We start from the raw sequence: 18990 nt of genomic DNA, 5'->3' as shown, positions 1-18990 counted from the left end.
CGGAATCAACTGACATTTTGGGAATACGCTTTTTTCGTAGTGTATGTACCTGGGATGGATGAAAAGCCGACCATCAATTGAAAGTTTTGACCTTTCATATTGAAGATAATAGATTTTCCCCACATATCATTAGATTTATACAATTTACTTTGAGGACTGTTTCAAAATATCAATTTTTAATGATAATCATTTGCCATAAATATTATACATTAAAAAAAAAATAGTAGGCCTATATCGAATTTCACAAAATAGAAATTATTTGATATTATTTATAGAAGGACATTCCTCGTATTCAAAATGCAATTAGATATGTCTGATGTGCTCTCAGGTCCCACACAAAATAGGGGCAGGCCCGCGACACTCCGGCACTTGTTGGAAGACATATGGTAGGCCTACAGCAGACAGTACATGTACAATGTGATTCTCTCATTTATAATTAGGATTACGTCATTGCCAGAGCTTGTTTCATTTGTTCATTAGAATGATTGACAGCGGTGGGCGGACTTATACTCTAAAAATGTGATTCTCTAATAAATTATAGGTCACTAGGTCAATTCGGACCGTCTCTTCCTCAGATCTCTATGTAGGACTCTATGGTATCTTCTCATTACACGATCGTAGTAAGACTTGGCCGGCGACGACGCTTGCGAATTGCCTGTCTTCAGCTGCGGTATAGCACGGTATAGGCAGTTTGCAGAGAGTGTCGCTTCTCTATCTATTTTTCTCGGATAGGGGCCTACGTGAAAACGTCGCTATCCGAGCCCAAAGCCCTATTTATTTGAAAAGAACTTTATTCAACAAATTCCACTAGCCTAGCCCTAACATTACTAACTAAATATTACTGGTACTACTAATACGCCTAGCCATATTTATAGGTCCATGGGCCCTGTATCTTTTTCTTCATAAATCATTGTCATTGAAATTTATGTTTTAAAATCATCAAAAAACTTGACGGAGTTACAACCTAGTGTCCCCTCCCGGTAACGTAATGTCTAAATATAAAATCATTTAATACACGACCTAGCACATCATGCACATGCACATGACATGAACATGACTAGGACGTAGTCTAGGGCCTAGGGTTCACCTATCTATGCTCCCAGCAGTACCAAGCAAGACCTTTTACTGTACGATATGACTAGGGCTAGGGGCCTAGCATGCCTAGTTTGTTAATTACATTTGCATTGCCCCAGCAAATATTCCAAACTGACCGAGTCTTCTACAAAGTACAAGTCAAGGCACTGTCATGACTGTATTGTGTCTGTCTAATGGTGCATTCATCGTATATAGTATACAGCATGCAGCAGGCATGTTGCTCGAAAAACACTAGCAACGAATTTGCTCACGGATACCCTCGCATTGCGTTAGAGAATATGCTCGAACAACATGAACAACAGACATGTATCTTAACTGCTTAGTAAGCTTAACTATTTTAACATATCCTGATGATACAAAATGGAAAAACAAGTTTAAATATACATGCTGCAATATGTCCAAAATTCAAGTAGACTTTTAAAGAAAATTTAAATGTTTACTAACCTGTTTTATTTGCAAATTTAGGCCTCAAGTCATGATGTACGTCACTCGTACGTGTGTAACTCCATTTACATCAGAGAAAATAAAGGTAGAGAAGCGACACTCCGTACAATTAACGTGCAGACGGCCTATACCGATGTGAGGACAGAAAATGTGACTCTCCTATGCTAGTCTCGGACGCGGGCCAGACTGTATGCGGTATGAACAAAAACATAATTAACTGGTTGTGTAGGAGACTAGCAGGAGAGTCACATTTTTCTGTCCTCTGCTGTCCTCCGGAGTGTCGCGGTCCTGTTTACATGATTTACTTTCACTGCTGTACATTGGGCAATATCCCATAGTGTTGGGCGAAAGCGATACGTACTTGCAAACACCTGCGCACGCACGTGCGTACCCGAAATAACTTTTGAACGCAGGTGCGTATCCATAAACACTTGCAGATGTGCGTGCGTACCCATAAACACTTGCGCACACGCTTGCGTACTTGCAAACACTTACGAACGTGCATGCGTACGCATAAACACTTGCGAACGAGTGTGTACATGCAAACACTTGCGCACACGTGTGCGTACTTTCAAATACTTGCGAACGTGTTTACGTACTCGCAAACATTTGGGAATGGGCATGCGCACATGCAAATAACCTGCGCACGCACGCGAGTATTCATAAACACTTGCGAACGCACATGCAAACACGAAAACACTTGCGAACACTTGCGAACTCGCATGCCAAATGCGTGCCAATTAAACACTTGCGAACGTACGTTTGTACTTGCAAGTACTTGTGTACGCGCGTGCGTACCCGCAATAACTCGCGAACGCATGTCCGTACCCATAAGACTTGAGCATGTGCATGCGTACCCATAAACCGCAATATCATATATAATCACTTGAGATTGCGCATACGTACTTGCAAACACTTGTGCACGCGCGTGCGTACTTGCAAACACTTGCGAACGTGTGTGCATACCGGCAATGTTCGCAAGCGTACGCATGAAAACTTGCAAACGTGAGTGCGTACTCGCAAACATTTGCGAACCCGCGTGCGTACTCACCAACACTTGCGAACGCGTGTGTGTAGGGCCTACCGGCAATGTGCGCGAGCGTACGCACCCACCTACAATAGCTTGCCAAACGTGCGTGTATACCCAGTGGGCACAGGTTAGGATTTCGACGTTGTATCAACGTTGATACAACGTCGAAATCTAACCTAACCTGATTTCAACCCGATTTCAACCTAGAGATTGGTTGAAATCAGGTTGAAATGTCAACGTCGATACAACGTTGAAATTTCAACCTGATTTCAACCATGTTTGAACCAACTTTCAATGCAAAATTAAGGAGGTTGAAATCAGGTTGAAACTTCAACGTTGATACAACGTTGAAATTTCAACCTGATTTTAACCAATGTTTCAATGCACAACTTAATGACCTAACATAAAATATTATTAGGACGAAATATGCCTATGCCTAGTATATTAACATGTTTAAAGGTCGAGAGCATTGAGATTTTACCCAAATTTCATTTTATATATCCAGGCCGCATGATCTAACGATTTAAACCGGACTTCCGTTTTCCTTCTTCAAGTGGCGCGCGGCGTGCACTACCTCCAATGACTTACCCGAAAACACCGGATGGTACGGGGTATGCTATACGGCCCCGTCGCCGCTCAATTGGCGGGCTGATGTTGATAATTAAGGGAATTCCTACAACATGGTGAACACTTGTGAACACTTGTGGGGGGGGGTTGATGCAAAAGGGTGGGGTGGGGCTTTAGTTTTGACCCTCTTATGGGTACGGCAGGGGCCTTGAAAAAATGACTCAAATTTTCCCAGGAAAACTGAGTTAGGCCTATATGATTTTCTATGGGATTGACTCATAATTTTCATGTCAAAAAGGGCGGCCTTGAATTTTGTGAGAACTGAAAGGGGGGGGGGCGAAAAACTTTCGCGATGATTTTTTTTGGATCACCCCCCCCCACAAGTCTTTGTGAGTGGTCCCTAATAGGCCTATTGGAACTTCGCATATCTTCTATTTTACTAACCCGATTATGTGATGTCGCCCCGGGGTATTGCCCGGATATCGGCGTAGCCGGCGTCAGTAGGTGCAGATCGAGGTCGGTGGGCACGCCCTCTCTAAATATTGTGATATTGTGGGTGGGTACGGTACGTACACGCGTGCACAAGTGTTAAATCGCCGGTAGGCCTACACACATGCGTTCGCAAATGTTTGCGAGCACGCACTTATGTTTACAAGTGTTCATGGGTACGATTGCGTACATTGCCGGTACACACATTCACAAGTATATGCGAATACGCACGCGCGTGCGCAAGTCTTTATGGGTACGCATGTACATGTTCAAGTCTTTATGGGTACGCACATGTGTTTGCAAGTTATTGCGGGTGCGCACGCGCGTTCGCAAGTGTTTGCAAGTACACATGTGCATACACAAGTGTTTGCAAGTACAAACGCACGTTCGCAAGTGTTTATGTGCACGCATGCGCGCGGGCAAGATATTGCAGGTAGACACGCGAGTTTGCAAGTGTTTATGAGTACTCGCGTGCGTTCGCAGGTTATTGCGGGTACGCATACCCGTTCCCAAGTGTTTGCGAGTACGCACGCACGTTCGCAAGTTTTTACGTGTATGCACTCGTTCTCAAGTGTTTATGCGTACGCATGCACGTTCGCAAGTGTTTGCAAATACGCAAGCGCATGCGCAAGTGTTTATGGGTACGCACTTGTGTTCGAAAGTTATTGCGGGAACGCACGCGCGTGCGTGCACAAGACATTGCGTTATGCAGTCGAGTTTTCAAGTGTTTTCGAGTACGCATGCGCATTCGCAAGTGTTTATGGGTACGCGAAAGTCTTACGGGTACGCATGCGAGTTCGCAAGTGTTTATGGGTACGCGAAAGTTATTACGGGTACGCATGCGAATTCGCAAGTGTTTGCAAGTAGGCCTACACTCTCGCGTTCACAAGTGTTTACAGGTAGGCCTACGCACGCGCATTTGCAAATTATTGTAGGTACGTACGCGCGTGCACAAGTGTTTGTGAGTAGGCCTACGCACATGCTAGTGCAAAACTTATGCCACTGCCGCGAGCGGGATGGCGCATCAGCCAATGACAAATGCCTTGAATGTGTCCGTTTGTTTGAACTTGATGTAGGATCTGGATCTGGATCATCTTGTCTCAGGGCTAGTCGGCCTAGGCCTATATCAGAAACATGTTGAAAAACAATTTCAAATTTTTGGATATTCGCATTTTGACCTTAAAAAACAGGTTTTAATCCTAGATCCACCATAAATGTTTGGACATTCGAAAATTATATTTTTGGATTAAAATTGTAGTAGTGCGATATCGCTTTCGCCCAACACTTTTCCAGAGTGGATATTGCCCAATGTACAGCAGCAAGCAAAAGGAGTTGCAAGCGTACGTATGACGTACATAAACTTGAGGCCTAAATTTGCAAATAAAACAGGTTAGTAAACATTTAAATTTTCTTTAAAGGTCTACTTGACTTTTGGACACATTGCTGGATGTATATTTCAACTTGGTTTTCCATTTTGTATCATCAGGATATGTTAAAATAGTTAAGCTTACTGAGCAGTTTAAAAATTACATGCCTGCTGCACATGACATGCATGCTGTATTATGCAATCATGAATGCACCATTCGAGAAACACGAAACAGTGCTTTGAAGTTGACATGCTTGTGACATGACTTGAACTTTGTAGAAGACCCAGTCATGCCAGTTTGGAATATTTGCTGGGGGCAATCAGGCCCGTAGTCTGGATTTATTTGGGGGGGTGCTGATTTTGAAAAAGTGGACCTTTTTTTCTTCAAAATTTAGACCTTTTTGGACTGGGCGGATTTGGACATTTTTGGACCAAAAAAGCATGCGCTCGCAAATGGGACTTCAGGGGTTAAAAGGGGAGAATTTTGTGGTTAAAAAGGGGGACTTTTGGGGTTAAAAAAGAAGACTTTTTGGGCCTTTGGCATTTGAGGGGGGGGGGGTGGCAAATGTTTATTTTATAATTAACAAACTTAGGCCCTAGCCTAGGCCTAGCCCTAGACTAGTCATATCGTGCAGCAAGGTCTAGCTTGGATTGTACTGCTGGGAGCATAGGTGAACCCCTAGACTACAGGTCTAGTCATGCTCATGTGCTAGGTCATTGTACTAGTGTTTTTGGTCAGTTCTTTTTCTTTCTTTCTTTCACCCCGGTTCCGAAACTAAAGACGTTTGGATTTTTTCTTCGATTAGTCTGTCTTGCCAATCAATGTATAAAGCCTAAATCAGCTCAGCGAACTCAGTTTTTGTTTTTGCTGAACCATGAAATGGTATCAGCCTATATTTTGCCCTATAACAGTGTATGTTACTAGGTTACTAACTAACCTTTTGGTCTGAAATGGACATAACTTTAAATGCCACGAAGGTATGAATCAAATCATGAACCCCCAGTGATGTCAAATGAAAGAGGAAAGAGTAAAGAATATAATAAAAATATTTCCTAACATCAGAGGACATAAAGGAGTCACAGGGGTCAAAAAAGGTCATTTGAACCGAAAATGCTCCAATGGAGCTGAAATTTAAATGCAATGATCATTCTAACATTCTAAACACGTTTAAATTTATAATTTAATATTCATTTAAGGTCATAAAGGGGGTCAAAGGTCATGTTTTCACAAATGCTCCAATTGAGCTGATATTTAAATGCAATGATCCTTATGACATTCTAAACATGTTTAAAATATTTTAAAATTCATTTAAGGTCATTAAGGGGTCATAAAGGGTTGATATATACATGTACCACAATATACTGCCAAAGCCCCATTGTTCAGCTATGGTACGGTAATCGCTCTAGTTTAAACATGTAAAGAAACTAGAGCAAAAATATTTTTACAATTTCCCTCTTTTTGGTCCGAATAATGGCCCTAAGAATTGTTCAGCAGAATGACCCTAAACAGTCAGGAGTAACTATCTTACATTAAGCATATTAATCGTACTGCATGTCTATGTCAAATATGAATTTTCTGTATGTGTAAATTATGGAAATGTATTTTCAAATGATAATCCCGAAATTGTTATTTTTGTCGTTACAGCTGACGTGTTGTTGTGCCACGTGACAATGGAATCAAAACAAGATTGGCCATGCAATAGACTATAGTCCATGACAATGTACAATGTATAAAGCATCAAAAAAATTGACTTTTAACTTAAGAAAGTTTAGATGCAGCCAAAGATTTTGGATGAACTGGCCAATTGAGAGAGCCATAATTTTAAGACAAGAGCATGGTCAAATCAAAGATGGGAGTAAACTGACACGGCATGACATGGAACAACTCCGACACTGAATAAAGCTAGATACAGTCCAGAGGCGGGTCATTCACATCACAGATCGACCCTCCTTCAAATTCTGCCTTTGGGACCATCGTAAAGCAGTTGCTGCCACGTACATCAGATCTAACTCAAGTTGTTAGTCATCATTCATTCCATATAGCCCGCAGATGGAATGTACTCACGCCTCACATTCCAGGAACTGTGAAACGGACCAACTTCAAAAAGTGTTTTGGTCAAAAATGTGATTTTTGGTCAAAAATGTGCAAACCCATCAGCTCTATGATAACAGCTGTTATTGCCTTGATATGTGTCTTGACATAGAAAGAAACAAGTTGAACAACTAAGCAAGCAAATACAGATTCTGGTCTAGATTTTCTTCAAGTAATATTGGTATTAGGGTGCATCAAACGCCCCTCATGTCAACCAAATTTTTTGTACCTAGTCTTAAAATATGCCATTAGTCAAAATAATAACCTACACAAAATTTAAATTCAATCGGAAGTCGTCTTCTGGGTCCACCGTGGGCCTAAACTTTGGGCGTGATATCCTACACTATACAGAACAATGGCCATAAGGCAGCTATTATAATAAACAGATTTTCGGTACATAATAATGGCTGTCATGTGATTTACTTCTGGATTTGGGTACTTGTGGTAATGCTGGGCCCTTTTACAGTCCCAAATCATATATTATAAGGATGTCACACCTGTAATGTTACAAAAATTTAATAGCTGCCTTATGTGTCAATATGTTAAATTAGACATATTGCTGCCATTTGCTTATCTAGACTTATATAATAGGTTACAAAAACCCAGTAAACACAGGGCATGTGTTATTATATACAATTTCCCTAGATAACAAAGTTAATACCGGTACTATTAGAAAAACTTACCACAATGATGAAAATAAGGTAACCCAGCTCAGTTTATGTGCAAAAATTCTGTTAGCTGTCATATAATTTACGCTTACGCAGGTTGGGTATCTTTTTCCCGTCATGCTTGACAACCTGTGGAACATTTTGATGTCTCTCAGTTTCTGAGCTTAAGCCTACTCATGATCAACAGGATCATTGATTACAATGATAGAACCAACAGTCCAACATCGACTAATGAGGATGAGGACTGAAGCAGCAGAGTGTAGCCAGTTTTCTACATTCTCTTATCATAGCATTTTAATGAAAAATGTCCTTTTTTGCTAATCAGCCAGGACTGTTGATGGATCAATATGTTCAGGGAACTTTGGTTTCCAAAGCCAGTACCAAAATAATTATGTTACATGGTGCAACCATTTCTTCCCAAAGTTTAACTGCATGGGGTTTACTAGGCAGTGCTTGCTTAATTATCTTCTGTTGGCACTCTTTTAAGTACTGAAGAGTGTAAATGAGACCATCTCTTCAGTTAGGTCCCAGAGATGTATTGCTTCAGACTGTGTTGAGACACGGCAGCATTTACATGTTCATATGCCATAGGTGCAACCAGTTCTGATGCTGCAGTGTAAGGTCATTCCGTGGTCAGTAATACTACAAGTCAATCCACCTTGAGCTATATGAGAAAGTCTCTTAGCTTGGGCAATGGGCAGCTGATGTACATGTTTTGTTGTCCCTGTGCCTTGTGGAAGCTGCAGAATGTGATCCTGTGTGGAGATCTTGATGGAGTACAACAATTTGGCCATCCATCTTGCCTTATGAAGTGCTCCTGATTGCTGTTAATTTGATGGTGGGTTTGATGGATTTCTAATTCTGACCACTCAGTTCAACGATCTTGTCATCTATTGTGAGATCCACCTTCAATGACGATATTAAAAATCTTTAGGTAAAAGATGCATGCCCAACCTGGCTGCGTAAGCATAAATTATATGACAACTAACAGAAACTTTGCATATGAACTGGCAAATTCTAATACTTTGCCCACACACCGGCTTATGTACTGTAACCTAATTTTAAGTCTAGATATATATTAAATGGCAGCAATGTCTGATTTAAAATGGTGATACATAGAGCAGCTATTAAATTTTTGTAACACTGTCATGTCCAAAACAAGTGTCACATCCTTATAATATGATTTGGGACTGAAAAAGGACCCAACATTTCCCAAAATACTAAAATCCAGAAGTAAAGCACATCATGGCAGCCATTATTTTGTACCGAAAATCTGTGTATTAGAATAGCTGCCTTATGGCTGTTGTGCTGCATAGTGCAGGATATCACGCCCAAAGTTCAGGCTCACGGTGGACCCAGAAGACGACATCGGAATGAATTTAAATTTGGTATAGGTTATTTTTATGACAATTGGCATATTTTGAGACTAGGTACAAAAAAATTGGTTGACATGAGGGGCGTTTGATGCACCCTAATTGGTATTGATGACATCAATGCGATATAAGCCTACTGGTAGGGTTGACGTTTTTGATGCTTATCTCCTTCAGCTAAAACTGAGCACAAGGATCCTTTAAATACATTGAAGGGTGGATTGTAGGGGATCACCCCGGTACTGTTGACTGTACTTCAAAAATACACTCATTAACTCTAGGTTCCAGAGTTCTCCTCGTCTGGTTACAAATGTAGCGTTGAGGAGTATCAAAGCAGAAGCAGAAGCAGAAGCAAACGCAGAACAATTCCAAAGCTATTGATCACACTATCTGTATATCAGTCTAAGAAAGTTCTGTGAAGTTCTTCCATGAGAAAAATAGAAGTATTCAGTTATATAATCTATCAACAATTTCCAGTTTAGTTATATGTTAGTGTATCAAAAGTCAGGAATTAGAAACCATAATTATGTTAAAGATACCTTATATGGTATCAGAAGTTTTAAGTTAGTTGTAACGTGAAAAGAAGAAAAACTTGACATTTTTACTCAGGATTTTTACGTTAAGTATATTAACATCTTAATACTAATTACGGCGTGTCCGTCCGTCCGTCCGTCCCTCTGTCCGCTCGCTTTCGCGTTCACGCGATGCACTATCGCGTGCTCGCGGTGCGCTATCCCATGTCTATGTGCGCTATCGCGGAGTATCAACGGGAGTGTGCGCTGAGTACAGTACGCGCATCGGAAAAGCAGTGTGACTAACAGGTGCATCTCATCGGACCAATAATTATAGGCCTTATTTTCAACACATATCTCAATACCGAACACGTGCACACACCAAACACGTGCATCTCATCGGACCAATAATTATAGGCCTATTTCAGCAGAACATGACTATTTCCGGAAGGCATATGAACCGTTTTTGCGTTCACGTTTCTCGCGATTGATTTCATTACTTTAGTAACGGCCTACCCAGCAAACACAAAACGTTTTCGACATCATTCGCAAAAGGTTGTCAGAAAACGTTTAAATGTCGGGTTATATAAAAGGAATATTAAGAGTATAAAACGGTTTCATAACCTTAAAAAAAATTTTGATAATCTACTGCTCAGCAAACAAAAATGTTTTACAGAAAACGTGTAGGGCCTAAATGTCGGGTTATATAAAGGGTATAAAAACGTTTTGATAACATTCCAAAAACATTCTTGAAAACTTGATACAAAACATTCTAAACAGAATCTTATTTTGGGAAAAATTTTTCCACAAAATATTTGCAATAACGTTTTCAAACGTTTTTATGACCTTCATGTAACCCGACATTTAAATGTTATTAAAATGTGTTTTTTTCAACAAGAACATTTCTGTCTTTGCTGGGTTCAAATATTTTAACATAATGTTATTTAAGTATTGACAAAAATATTGTTGTAGTGTGTTTTCATACAAAACGTTTTAAACGTTATCATGACCTTTATATAACCCGACATTTTAATGTTATTAAAACGTTTTCACTTAAACCAAAAGCCAAAATATAACTTATTTAAAACATTTTAAAACATTTTTGTGTTTGCTGGGTATATCCACGTCCAGATACTAATTTCGGTTTCTCTAAATGTGGTAACAGGGCAGGGCTTGGAAGAGGAGAATGATGGGTTTCCAGATTATGGGTAGGCCTACCGAACTACCGAAGTAAGCATCACACCTATAAAAACAAACAAGAGTTGATTAAGTTGTGTAAAGTTGGGTCTTGATCATTGAGAGATGCATTTCATAGTAGTTTAAAAAGTCAGGGCAGGTATATGGGTAACGGGTTTGGGTAATTAGAAATAGGCCTATCACGAGAAGCGCCCGACCCGAGAACCGCGAAATCTAGTTAAGTATAATGGGCACGTTGCATCCAGTACATTCTTAAAGGTTCCAAAAGGGTCAAGTTCTAAAGCGTCCTCCTAGTACATAGGCTTATGGATAACCCTCACACTTTAACATAAAATACTTCTTCAAAATTAACGAGTTCTTTTGAGAACCATCACAAATCTAATGTGTTTAAGTTCTAAATGTCCAGCTCGTAACACTTTTCAACAAATACACACTTTTTAAAGGAAGGCTCCGCCTATCACAACAATATGCCCTATGTAAGAAAAATAATTATCAAGTACGAATCACGTGGTTTTATCTAAAACCCCGGTCCCCGCACTCCGTGCATCCGCGGGTATTCATGCTTGTCGGTGAACTTTAAAAACACCCCCTTTTGCGTCTCATTTCGCGAAGTTTTTAGGGGAAAAACACCCTTTTTTTAGCGATTTCGCGAATTATTTGCCCTTCGACAATACCCCTATTTTCGCTAAAACGCGAACGATATTTCTAATATGCCCTTTTCTGGCAAAAACGCGTAGGCTGCTCGATCAAAATACCCTTTTCAAAAATTGTTGAGAGAACCGTTTCTAGTTTTTGAATCTTTAGAACATAAATATGCAGTTTTTGTGTGTGTGTTTTCCAGCTAAAAATAAAGGCGGCAGCCACTATGAAATTGGCTATACCATCTTGAAAAAAATAATGGATTACCTCATATCCAAAATAATTGTTCTACAGCTAGAGCACTATAATATTTCTGGTTGATTTTATACCAATAATAGGTGAAAGAGGTGTCCTGTATATGTACATGTGTTTGTTGTTGTTGTTTTCAGGCAGTTGTTAAGGCAGCGGCCATTTTAAAAATGGCGGCACATCTTGAAAAAATAAACCAGAATTGTTTAATATTTATTGCTGTATTACTCGCATTATAAAGGTAAACAAAATGCTTTGTCAACTCTTTAATAACATTATGTTAAAATCGTGCATCTATTTTTCAAAAGTGTTTTTAGAACGTTATTAAAACGTTTTATACCTTTATATAAACCGACAATAACACGTTATCTGTAAAACGTTTTGTGTTTGCTGGGCAACTCAACTTGAAGGCTCTACGACGACGTTGAAAAATTGATATGATGATATATAAATGTCAAAGTTCAAGGAAACTCGACTTATGGCCTAAAACGCGACGCTTTTGCACCTAAAATCTGTGGAAAGCTATTTAGGATTTGAAGGGTAAAAATAGGTCAAATCATCAAATTGAGGCTATTACGATAAACTGATATAAAAAGGTGAGAAATTAGCAAAATCGGATACCAAGAAGATTCCAAAAAGTTGCATGTTTACTCAGTCTTGAAACAAAAATGTGATTTTTGGTCAAAAATTAGATTTGTGACAAAATGTGTTTTAGGTAATAATGTGATTTTTGGACATAAATGTGATTTTTGGTCAAAAATGTGTTTTTATTTCAAAATATGTTATTTTGGTCAGGGGTCAAAAATGTGATTTATGGTCAAAAATTTGAATCTTGGTCAAAATGTAATTTTTAGTCAAAAATGTAATTTTGGTCAAAAAGTGATTTTTGGTCAAAATGTTATTTTTAGTCAAAAATATGATTTTGGTCCAAAATGTGATTTTCGGTCAAAAATGTGATTTTTGGTCAAAAACGTGATTTTTGGTCAAAAACGTGATTTTTGGTCAAAAATGTGATTTTTGGTCAAAAATGTGATTTTTGGTCTTAAATGTGATTTTTGGTCAAAAATGTGATTTTTGGTCAAAAACGTGATTTTTGGTCAAAAACGTGATTTTTGGTCAAAAATGTGATTTTTGGTCAAAAATGTGATTTTTGGTCAAAATGTGATTTTTGGTCAAAATGTGATTTTTGGTCAAAATGTGATTTTTGGTCAAAATGTGATTTTTGGTCAAAATGTGATTTTGTTCACAAATGTGATTTTTGTTCAAAATGTGATTTTTGGTCAAAAATGTGATTTTGGTCAAAAACATGACCGCCGTTCACGGCCCTCCGACTCCATACCCGGTTGCCTCCCGCGTATGGATGCCGACTGCACCAGCCCTCTGCACCGACAACGAGGCGTGACCACTGCGCAGCTCACCACGACTCCACACCCGGTTGCATCCCGCGTATGGATGCCGACTGTACCGTCCCTCTGCACCGACAACGACGGCGTGAAATGTAATTTTTGGTCAAAAGTGATTTTTGGTAAAAAATGTTATTTTTGGTCAAAAATATGATTTTTGGTCCAAAATGTGATTTTCGGTCAAAAACGTGATTTTTGGTCAAAAACGTGATTTTTGGTCAAAAATGTGATTTTTGGTCAAAAATGTGATTTTTGGTCAAAAACATGACCGCCGTTCACGGCCCTCCGACTCCATACCCGGTTGACTCGCGTATGGATGCCGACTGCACCAGCCCTCTGCACCGACAACGAGGCGTGACCACTGCGCAGCTCACCACGACTCCACACCCGGTTGCATCCCGCGTATGGATGCCGACTGTACCGTCCCTCTGCACCGACAACGACGGCGTGACCACTGCGCGCGGCTCACCACGACTCCACACCCGGTTGCATCCCGCGTGTGTGTGCCGACTGCACCGGCCCTCTGCACCGACAACGACGGCCTAGCCTATAATCATGAATTCATGATAATATTCTCCCAGACGGACCACAGCGGCGAGGTTCTACACGGGTACGTATAAATTTATTACTATAGGCCTATAATAATTATAATTATTTAAATAAATATCAGGTTAAAATCGGATTGAATTCAGGTTGAAATTAGGTTGAAATTTCGACGTCAATACAACGTGGGATTCAGGTTGAAATTAGGTTGAAATTTCGACGTTGAATCAACGTTGAAATCGGGTTGAAATCGGGTTGAAATCTTTTTGCAAATACAACGTGATTTCAACGTCGAAATTTCAACGTGATCTCAACGTGATTTCAACGTCGGGTGTGCCCACTGGGTAGGCCTACCCTGATAACACAAAGAGGTTGGCCCGACGTCGGATATTGGTCGCCATGGACGGTGGCTGAACGTCGGCTCAGATGTCGGCTGCTCATTGGGTATATGTCCTGCCGACGAGGTCGGCCCGACTTCGGTTCGACCACCGGCCGACGTAATGCCGACTGCTTAAAAGCCGGTGCCGACCCTAACCCGACTTCAACAACGTCGGCCCGACCTTGGAACTACGTTGGACCAACCATTATCCAACGTCGATCCAACGATTGGCAAGTTAGCCCAATGAGACGAAAAAACAAGAAAAAAAAAATCAAAAATATTATTTAGTAGCGTATACTCTGCTTACACCGAGTCTTACCCTTACCTACTCTCTATTTGACAACGAACACAAATTTCCTAGCTTAATTTACACAAGTCACTTACCTTAATGGACCTACCGGGATTCGAACCAGGGACCTTCGGTTTATAAATCTGGTGCTCTACCGATTGAGCTACCGAGGTTTCTATATGTTGATGAAGTGTTTTAAGTTAATATAAGCAATATTTTGATCAAATTTACTGTAAATATTGATAACATTTACTAAATTTGTTGATTTGTTTTCTTTAAAAAGTAATATACATGTAAAAATAAAAAATTTGGTCAATGGATGGATTAATAACCGTATTGGCCCAACACGTATAACCATATCACACGCAATTTTAAGGTCAATAAAAAAAATAAGAGCACAATTCACAAGAAAAACAACAACGATAATAATTAAAAATAATAATAATTAACACTAATATAATAATAACATTAATTATTAAAGAACAATAATAATAATAATAATAATAATAATAAATAAATATAGGCCCTATCATCTTTGCTTCTGTCATGGACGTCATACAACGTTATAGGTCGGCACTCATTCACCGGAATTTCACCGACCTCAACCCGACGTCGCCCCAAAGTCAGCGAGCCGACATTCACTTAGTGACGTAGGGTCGACCTCAACCCGACGTCGCCCCAAAGTCAGCAGGCCGACGTTCACTTAGTGACGTATGGCCGATGTCCGCCCGACTACTTCAGCAGGACCCCGACCCCTTGCCGACTTCGCCGACCAGTCGCCAACGTCGGGCCGACGGCATTGTGTTATCAGGGTACCTATAGGCTAAACACTTGCCGTCCAATGAAAAAAATTGAGAGAGTGCGTTCCCCCTCCCCTGCTTTCGCCGACTATGATCGACAACATAGAGGCCTAGCCAGGGGCTAGGGGCCCGACTACATGACCGCTGCGTACGGCCCACTCACTCCACGCCCGGTTGCCTCCCGCGTATGGATGCCGACCTCTGCACCTCTGACGCCGAGCGGCGATACCGGGGCATTACCCGGGGCGATATCACGGGTTAGTAAAATGGTTAAAAGAGTATATGCGAAATAACAATAGGCCTATTAGGGACCGTTCAAAAACACTTGTTAGGGGGTCTGATGCAAAAAAAATTATCAGTTCTGAAATAGTTCAGGGTCCCCTTTTTGACATAAAAATTATGGGTCCATCCCATCGAAAATCATGTAAACTCAATTTTCACAGGAAAATGTTTAGTTTATTTTTTTTTTTTTTTCCCTCCTAGAAGGGTCAAAACTTTTAAGCACCCCCCTTTTTTTTGCATCCCCAACAAGTGTTTGTCGCACCAGCTTCCACCAAGTTGTAGGAATTCCCATATCAACATCAGCCCGCCAATTGAGCGGCGACGGGCCGTATAGCATACCCCGTACCACCCGGTGTTTTCGCGTAAGTCATTACATGCTTGTTGGAGGTAGTGAACGCCGCGGCGGGCCACTTTTGAAAAAGAGAAACGGAAGTACGGTATAAATCGGGAGATCATGCGGCATGGATATAATTTACTTTAATCATGTTTTATATACTAAGCATAGGCCTATTTCGTCCTAATAATATTTTATGTAGCCTATTAAAATGTGCGTTGAAACATTGGTTGAAATCAGGTTGAAATTTCAACGTTGTATCAACGTTGAAGTTCAACCTGATTTCAACCTTCTTAATTTTTTGCATTGAAAGTTGGTTGAAATCAGGTTGAAATTTCAACGTTGTATCGACGTTGAAATTTCAACCCGATTTCAACCAATCTCTAGGTTGAAATCAGGTTGAAATCTGGTTAGGTTAGATTTCGACGTTGTATCAACGTTGATACAACGTCGAAATCCTAACCTGTGCCCACTGGGATGGCTATCCATACACAAATGAACAAACACAATAGAGGGATCATTCTGCCATGATTCAGGAGAAGTGTCACCCCTCTGGTAGTACCTACTTGAGTTTACTCACCGTGGGCAATTTGCGGATCAGTCAATATAATCCGGCAAAGAATCAAATGCAGGAGTTGGGCCGATCAAGCCGATGAACGGGTGACTGAACATGGCTTTTCATCGAGCAGACACATTTTGTTAGTGCATATCGCAACAGTATTTTATTTCTCAGCATATGTGTCGGCGTGGGTCTGCGGCTTAGGTTCCGGGCATGCCGAAGAGTTGATCGGCGAGATTGAGCACCCAGACCTAAGTTATGGTGCACAAAACGTCATGAGTAGATTTGCTTGTTGTGTATGGGTCAAAAGTCAAAATTGCTCCAATTTTCGTCAAAGTTGAGGCAAATTGTCAGCCTATCTTAGAGGTTTCAAAAAAGAATAGTTTGCACTATCTGCGATGTCTAGTTAGCATGTTACACAGCAAGGAGTCAAAAGATATGTAGGATTCCATAGAATTTATATTTATTTATCATCTATCTTCTGAACTTGCCATCGCAGATAGTTTTAAATTCTTATCCTGAATCCCTTGTACTTGTGGAACAGTTTGCATCCATTTTTACAAAACCTTGGGCCAGTTGAGCCTCGGGCAACTATATGCCCTGCGCGCAAATACGCAAATCCTTTGACCTAGACGAAAAATTGACATGTTTTGAGTGAATTAGGAGCAATTTTTCCCCCTGTATGATCATGCAGGGGGTTGGGGGTCTTTTTTAGGCAAAATAATTTGGCAACTTCGACGAGAACTTGCTGCTTAAATGAGCACATAATATTTCCAAAATAGAGAACCAGTGTATTAGACAAATAACGTAATTTTTAGTGAATTATGCATTATACTGTAGGGTGAGCGAAAGCATTAAAATTCAAGAGGGACAAACATATTTTGTTCTGGTTTTACTGGGACATTTGCCCGCGATTTCGATTTCAGACGATTTTAACCCATGAATTCGAATTTTGAATTTTGATGACCAGTACGCACGAAGCGGGTAAAAATGGTCAATTTTACACCATTTTGGCCAAAACACGGCGGTCTGTTGGGGGGGCAAATAATCAAGACCATATGTGCCCGTAGAAGACAAAGAAAAGAGAAGATGCCTTAATGGGCCAGTGAACATGATGAAATGAGATAATAGCCTGTAAAACAAAGAAACGATACCATCCCATTAAAGGTTGCATCACGTATGTAGATTTATGTGGTTCACAACTTATAAGTTCCCCCTAAATACTTTTAAAAACAAATCGAAAAAATATTTGACAAAATGCAAAGGTGTAAAAAGGTATGGGTAGCATAATCTCTTTTACACATGGGCCACGTCAATGGTTCATTATGTAAAAAAAGAGACAGTGTTAAAAATTGCATCCGAGTCCATAGCAGTGAGCTCTCAAACAATACAGAAGGCCAGGTCTATACATATGTGTTTGTTAAAGAAAACCCGACTGCTATATGGACTCGGGTGCAACTTTTAAAACTGCCTCTTTTCTTACACAATGAACCATTGTGACTGCACGCAATGACATGTGACGCTAAATTCGTCCATATGTGTAACAAAAAATAGAGAGCTATACAAATCTTTTTACATTTTTTAATTTCGTAAAATATTTTTTGACTTATTCTAAAAAGTATTAGGGGAACTTATAAGTTGTGGATCATATATCGTCAGCCTGCTACGCTAAATGCCCAAGTCATTCTTACATGTTTCGCATTTGCAATTTTGATTTTCTGAGCAATAAGCCATAATTCATCAAATTTCCAGCCGCATTTTTCATTAACATTCCACAAGTTAATAAAGACTGTAGCTGGAAATTTGATGAATTATGGGTTAACGCAATATTATAACATTTTCAAACAAAATAGATTAGCATTCCTTTGCCATAAAATGTTAGCTTTTACTGTCAGATATATCCCCTTTTATTTTTGAGCCGAACAACTATGGCAAAGCAAAGAAAATTGGAATTTACTACCAGCGTACATGTCGCCAATACGTACCACTCCTTCGGTCATGTTGTGGTACGACCCTTTGTTGTGTATATCACCGTCCCGCACGCCGTGACGTACTGTGTGTTATGAACATCGTGTATGCGTTCGACTAATAATTCCATCGTAATAATAAAGCGCTGAATCAGCCTTTAATTCAAAATCACGGATTTTGACAAAACTATAGCACTTGATTTTTGCAGGGTATATTGGTTTAATAAAGTACAATTTAATCGTGTAAAAAAAGGAATTTTAAAAATTCAGTGAGGGCGTCTTCCTCAGCAAATGTTATAATATGGCTTTAATTACTCAGAAAATCGAAATTGCAAATGAGAAACCTGTAAAAATGACTTAGGCATTTAGCGCAGCAGGCTGACGATATAATACATTGGTATGCATACGTCTGGGGGTGTGAACTAATTTGTCCTTGTACTATAAAGAAACGACATTCTTCAGGTTTATAACCCCAATAGCCATATTAACATGTACACGCACACACCCCCACCCCCACACCAATGACAAACATTTAAAAAATCTTTTGTCCGAGGTAATTGCAGCCTCCAGTCCTCCCACACTAACCCCAACCCTAACATACCCTTAACATGTAAACTCCTATCCTACCCTACCCTTAGTCATAACCCTAATCATACAGCCCAACCCAACGGGTAATTTTGAATGGATAATGATTTAGAAATTCAAAATCATATCTG

At 40.0% G+C, this 18990-nt stretch overlaps 1 long non-coding RNA gene across 1 annotated transcript; it reads left to right on the top strand.

Moving 5' to 3' along the window:
* The first annotated feature begins 4840 nt into the window (after window positions 1-4840).
* On the top strand, window positions 4841-6715 carry LOC140143914 (uncharacterized). The gene is made up of 2 exons (XR_011857811.1): window positions 4841-5014; window positions 6637-6715. It is a non-coding gene; the product is annotated as an uncharacterized lncRNA (long non-coding RNA).
* The last annotated feature ends 12275 nt before the right edge of the window (window positions 6716-18990 follow it).

The sequence above is a fragment of the Amphiura filiformis genome, unplaced genomic scaffold, assembly GCF_039555335.1.
Source record: "Amphiura filiformis unplaced genomic scaffold, Afil_fr2py scaffold_32, whole genome shotgun sequence".
Taxonomy (NCBI): domain Eukaryota; kingdom Metazoa; phylum Echinodermata; class Ophiuroidea; order Amphilepidida; family Amphiuridae; genus Amphiura; species Amphiura filiformis.
Note: the sequence above shows the minus strand (reverse complement) of the source record. Positions and strands in the feature narration are given on the sequence as shown.